The sequence below is a fragment of the Takifugu rubripes genome, chromosome 9, assembly GCF_901000725.2.
Source record: "Takifugu rubripes chromosome 9, fTakRub1.2, whole genome shotgun sequence".
Taxonomy (NCBI): Eukaryota; Metazoa; Chordata; class Actinopteri; order Tetraodontiformes; family Tetraodontidae; genus Takifugu; species Takifugu rubripes.
This window is the reverse complement of record NC_042293.1, coordinates 1,775,767-1,781,766: the sequence shown is the minus strand read 5'-3', so window position 1 is coordinate 1,781,766 and position 6,000 is coordinate 1,775,767.

Below are 6,000 nucleotides of genomic sequence, written 5' to 3'. Positions count from 1 at the left end.
AGTGGGAGAGGATTTCGACTCACTCGGCTGATTTTTCTGGCCCTGGGGGAGAGCAAACACTGAAATGCTCTTTGACCATGAAATGGCTCTCCCTGGTAATGGTGCTTAATGGCTGGATGGGGCAGCGGCGCCGAGCCCAAGAAGGTGGGGGCGTACAAAGGGGTCGCGCCTGCTCCAGTAGACCCCAGCCCATAAAAGAAGGCAGCGCTGTTATGGAGTTGTAAATGCCATTGTTAGCGGCTCAGTGTTCACCGAGTTACCTAATTTTTTTCATTTTCCGCAATGTTATGTGAATGTTGCGTTGATATGCACATTTTAGTTTATTGTTCCACTTTAATTTTATGAAGGTTTCGTTTAATTTTACTGTAAGATTGAGATGATTTTACTGCCATCTTGGCTTTAGAATAACTTGCAATATTGCTGCAGATACCTAAGCGCGAGTTGTTAAGAGCAAATAAAGATAGAAAACAAGTGAATGGTTTTATTTACAGCTTGCAACAATATACATGGATGTGTGTCCCTGCGGAGAGGAAAAGGCACATTAAGAAAGGAGCTGGAGAAGAAAAAGAAGAAGAGGAGGAGAGGAAACACAAGGCAAAGAGTGGAAAAGGACAAAAACAAGAAGTTGGGCTGAAAACATATAAGCAACAAAGCAAACGAGGACTTGAAGTAGCCAAAGGTAAAGAAAAAAGCTGCCAAATTGCCAACAAAGAAACACATGTGCTTATTTCCACGCTTTTGTGATGATTAGTAATCTTAAACTAGCTTTTCAAATAAAACAAACATTAAATAAGGTATGGCAAATCATACTTCAGAGTCCCTCAGACACTGTTTTAAAGATCTGGCATTTGCCTGCTTTCATCCTTCGCAGGAAGGCAAAGCTTCTGCCTTGACTTGAAGTGTCTTCGAGCGCTGACATATTGCCCTCATCACTTCAAGGTTCCATCGACGTGGCCCCCAGCTGAAACCCTGAAAGAGCACAGCCCAGAGGGGAGATGTGGGTATCAACCACGGCTACCAGAGGTTAGCGTCCTACAGCTGTCTGCAATATCACATGTGACAGTAAAGCGGTAAAGCAGGTAACGTATTCTGCAAGTGTCTGTCTCTAAAGGTCATTGTTAGAGACAAAAGATAAGTAACAGGATGTATTCCCTTTAAATGACAAATCCAGTGTTGTCTGTATCGGGTAGAAAAGCATTAGGATTCAATTTTAACACAATGTTGGACGTTTTGACTGTTTCTACCTTCAATGTTAAACAGATAAACAAAGACGTTATATTAACCAGGCAGCAAAGACAGAAGCATCGCTCTAAAACATACAGTAGGTAAAGGTAAAGCTCATTTTAAACGTCGTGATACTGGATTGAGCGTACTGCGTGTGTTATATTTGTGAAGCCTTCACCAAACATTTGCAACTGTCACTTTATCTGTGGATTTAGGATTCAGCTTATTCCCGTCAACGATACACGAAGCGCTCGCGTTAACAAGCATATCGGTGTGTTTAGTAGGACAAAGGTGGAGTTTCCAAAGCTGCGTGCGTGCACTGACGTGCGTTTCTAAATCGAGCTGGATTAATGAGCTCTCACTGCAGAGCTAATCCAGATTTAATCCAATTTAACGATGAGTCCCAATAAGGAAGTGAGTCATCAGCGGGGCCGGAGACAGCCGGGGAAGATGGTGACAACTGAGGGTTAAGCAGCAAACCTCTCCTGACAAACCTCGTCCAAGAACGCTTTAGTGGACAAAGTGACAAGTGAAATATGGGGTCAGCTATCAGTCATTTATCAGTGAACCTGCGCTGTCATCGTTTGAATTTTGAGCGCTAGGCAGGATTAACCTTCATCACCCTGGAGTTGCGTCGGACAGCTTGGCAGTGCCGAAGACTGACAGGCACGGTATCAAAGTAACTGTTGGGTGTCAGTGTAATAAATGCCTTCAGTCACATAAAGCCATGGATGCCTCCTGATGGGTACTTAAAGAGGTCTTCGTAAAAAAGTTTGAGCGGAAATGTTTTTATGGGGAGGTTTTGGCAACTTGGCCGTGTTTGGATTTCTCAAACCAAATGAATCGTGCATGCTTTTAGTTTTTTTGGGGGGGGGCTTGCAGATGAGACTTGACTTTTGTCCTCTCTGTACGTATAAGACGTATCTTATGTGCCGCGGAGCGCTGCGGGTCGCGCCAAGGCCCCGGGCTGTTTCACCTTATCATCATATGGACATGCAGTGTGGCCTCAGCGTATCAAGGCTGCTTTGGTGACCCCAGCTGACCCTAAAGTCGCTCGTGAATAAATCTGGGCTGAAGTTACGCCTGCTGCTAGCTGGGAAATATCAACTTACCGCCATCGGCTTTGGGAAATTACTGCAGTTGGCGCGAGGATTGGTGACTTTTAGCACTATACAGTTGCATCATCTGCAAAACTCTGGAACTCGTGCTAGCTTTATCATGTTTACCGTCATTAGATGAAAAAAAAAAAAGACAAGTTGAGCCAGTGAAGTTTAAAATGGCCCGCTCTCCTTGCTTGTGCTGAGATGGATTATATTCTCTGTTGGTAAATTACTTCCTTTGGAGAGGGAAATTAACCCAGATTTACATTTCAAAGCATTATGAATTGAGCCATTTTCCCTGTCCTCCTGTGAAAAGAGAGTGGAAGGAGTAGCCCGCAGTGATATGCAGGCCGTGCAGGACTCCTTTCTTACAGGAGCAACACTCAAACAGAGAGAATCAGCAGCTTTCTACTGAAGCGAGGAATGAGATCACTGGGCTTTTTGTGCAAGGTCAACTCAGAGGCAAGACACGGCGCGTTTAAAATTCAGTCCTATCCTCGTCGAGTGCTCGAAACACACTGTGCCAGCCGGGGGAACCTGCCTGCCATTATGCAAAGAGGCGGCAGGCTTAAAGTAAATACATAATCTTAATGAATGCTGAGATCTGTGGAGGTGGGAGTGTGGGGGGGGGAACCGGGTCAAGTAGAGAAGGGTTAGGAGCACAGGGTGAATAAGCCTGTGAGTCAACAAGACCAAACTGGCTCGCTCGCTAGATTTGTAGCTATGTGTGGTTAAAAAAAAAAAAAAAATCCAAAGTTTTCCGGCTGTGGACGACACAAAGCCAGAAAGAGCTCACATAACGTTGAATCTCTCATGAATGTGTGGAAATAAAGACTGATTAAGCATCGTAAAAACAACAACAATGCGTTTGATGTGGGTGAACACATTACATTGACGAGCCTGGCCTAATCTACGCGTGCCAGAAATAGTGTTGACATTCAGTGAGGAGCCCTACGGTGAGAAATGATGCCAGAGGTGCCGTTACAAGCCTTGTTCGAAGCCCCCGGTGTGACCGGAGTTGGGCTGATGGATGGAGCAGTTGAGACTGAGACTGTGTAGCATCTATAAGCTAAGACACCGTTCTGAATGAGCCTATTTACAGTAACTTACACACTGAGATTCTTGTCACTGGCCCCCAACTTGTCTCCGACGAGAAAAATTAAAGCAAAAGGACAGCCATTAGATGACATGTCACACGATATAGGGGTCTTGGCCCAGCCCCGTGCCTGCTGGCTGTGTCCTTTGCTTTACCCACTTTGCTCTGCGAGGCTGCCAGGACATTGAGCCTGACACATCGGAACTGCTGCTCTCTCGGTGCCCTCTTTCATTCGCGCTATCACAGAGTCAAAGCCTGCAGAGACGTAGCTGTCCAGAGACCGGAGCCCGCTGGGTTTGACTGGGCCAAGATCCGATCAAGCCTCGAGGAGAGGGTCATCTTCGTTCCTGACTTCAACTTGCTATGATCTCTGAACCGATTCTAAAAAGGCCCCTGACTTGATTCGAGCAGGCAGTCCCCCTTGAAAGCTGCCTTTGGTTCGGCTTCTGTTGCCTGGAACCGGAAGAGCGGGGTCAGGCTACACACAGGCGGGAGGAAGCTCAGGCAAAGGCACTGTGGTGGTGGTGGGGGGGTGCGCTGATAGTCATGCTCCAGGTGCAGATGGCACTCTGTTTTATGTGTGGCCTCAATGGATTATGTCAGCCAAGCTACTGGAGGCATATAATATGGAGGGATCACACGAAAACATTGTCAACCAAAATTCAAAGATTCATTAACAAAGGTCATTTCCATGACAGCAAATGCCTGTTAGATGGCCGGGGCTCCAGAAGTCGCCATGAGAGGGATAAAAGCTTGGCTGGAAACTGAAACCCCCCCAACAAAGGCGGAATTTCTCCTTTTTTGAACGTGATTTTTAAAGACGGTGTTTCAGATTTGACCCTGGCATCAACGCATCCAGCGTTAAACCTAAAGAAATAAGAGATGATTTATAAAATGGTAGAATCGCAGGACTAGTTAGCTAAATAACGCGATTCATTTATGGTGACGTGATCGAGGCAGACACTGCCCCTGAGAAGCCGAGACTGTGGCAACCTAGAAAACCAGCAAGGGTCAGAGGTCGGAAAGGGGGACGCGGAGATCCAAGTCCCATCCTATTGTGCGACATGCTTCCTTCCCCTGCTCGGCCCACAGGCTCAGTGTCACTGTTAACACTTCAAACACTCGGTATCTTTGCGAAACACAAAGGACACAACTGCTTGCCATCCACATCATTTCTTCCAGGAACAGAGATACGGATCCTCCCCAAAGGTCAGCGCCGGCTGAAGGTCCAATGATTAAGCGGAGCTTTGTTGTTTGACTTTTTCTCCGAGCAAAACGTACTTTTAGGTGCAAATAGAGCAGCGTTTCTTCCGTATTATGGAACGGGAAATTAAGCGTTATTTCATATGCCACATTTAAATAGCAGCGGCGGTTCATCAAAATCAAATGTCAATGGGGGAAATATGTTCTGTTGAATAAAAAAAATCAAATCCACGGCTGTTTTCGCCGCGATGCCTATCTGGCTGGGCTCTAACGTAACCTCACAATGTAGCAACAACAATAACAGAGTTAGCGGGCGGGAACTTTGCTGCTTCTGCCATGTGCCTGTGAGCGCTTCAGCTACTGGCTCTTCCTCAGCAGCGTCCCGTCAGTCAAAAGGCAGCTTTGTTTCCAGACCACCCTCCCTTCTGCGCCACATTCGTGCCACCGTGCACCAGAACACAGGCTGTGTCATCAGCTAATCTCGCAAGACCTCCCCGATCTAATTTCAAGCAGGCGCTGGCCATTCGAGAATCAATCCGGCTCGTTTTCTGTTTTTAGCCCGCTGCTGTTTTACTCTGGGTGAAATTCAAAAGAGATCTCCGGTTTTCCAGGAATGTGTTCCCGCTCCCGGTGATAAAGCACCTTATTTTACGGGTGGCTGATCACTCACTGTATGCTGACGTGCGCGTCCGGTGCCAATCTTAGCAGGAGGAACACAGCACACTGTCCGGATTTACACTCCCCTTCATATTTTATTCAGTTCTTTTCAATTTCCCCCACACAGAAGAAGGAAAAAAAGTGTCGAGAAAATAGAAAAATCTCACAAGTGTGGCAGATAAATATATAATTGTTTGTTCGAGTGTGTTTTGCACAGTATGAGACCTTCCGATTGCTGCACCAAGTAGAATGCACCACAGGCAGTCTCTTGAGAGAAGGTCTCATTTTCTGCCTCCCGCCGTGAAATATTCAGCCCGGCCTGAAATAATATGGGACTCGTTTCAAGGCTTAGCACTTTTCAAATATGCTGGCAATAATGGACAGGGCACCAAATGAAGCGCAGCCTCTCACAGCAAAGGGAGCAGAGGTTTTGAATCCACAGCCAGGGTTTCACATAACACCATAGACAGTTGAAGTGCTGTCTACATACTGTAGTGATTTGTTAGCGCTCGGATGAGCTTCTGAATCCTTGCCAACAATGGAAATTGAGTCATGCAGCACAAGGTCTGCTTTGTTTTCTTTAATATAAAGCAGTAGATTATATCAGGACGCATTTTTGTATTTCCATATCCCTGTTCGGTTTTTGCATATCATCAGGGAATCTGGATCGTACTCTGCCTTAAAAAGAAAATCAAGGGTGGACTATAAATGCGCAGAGAT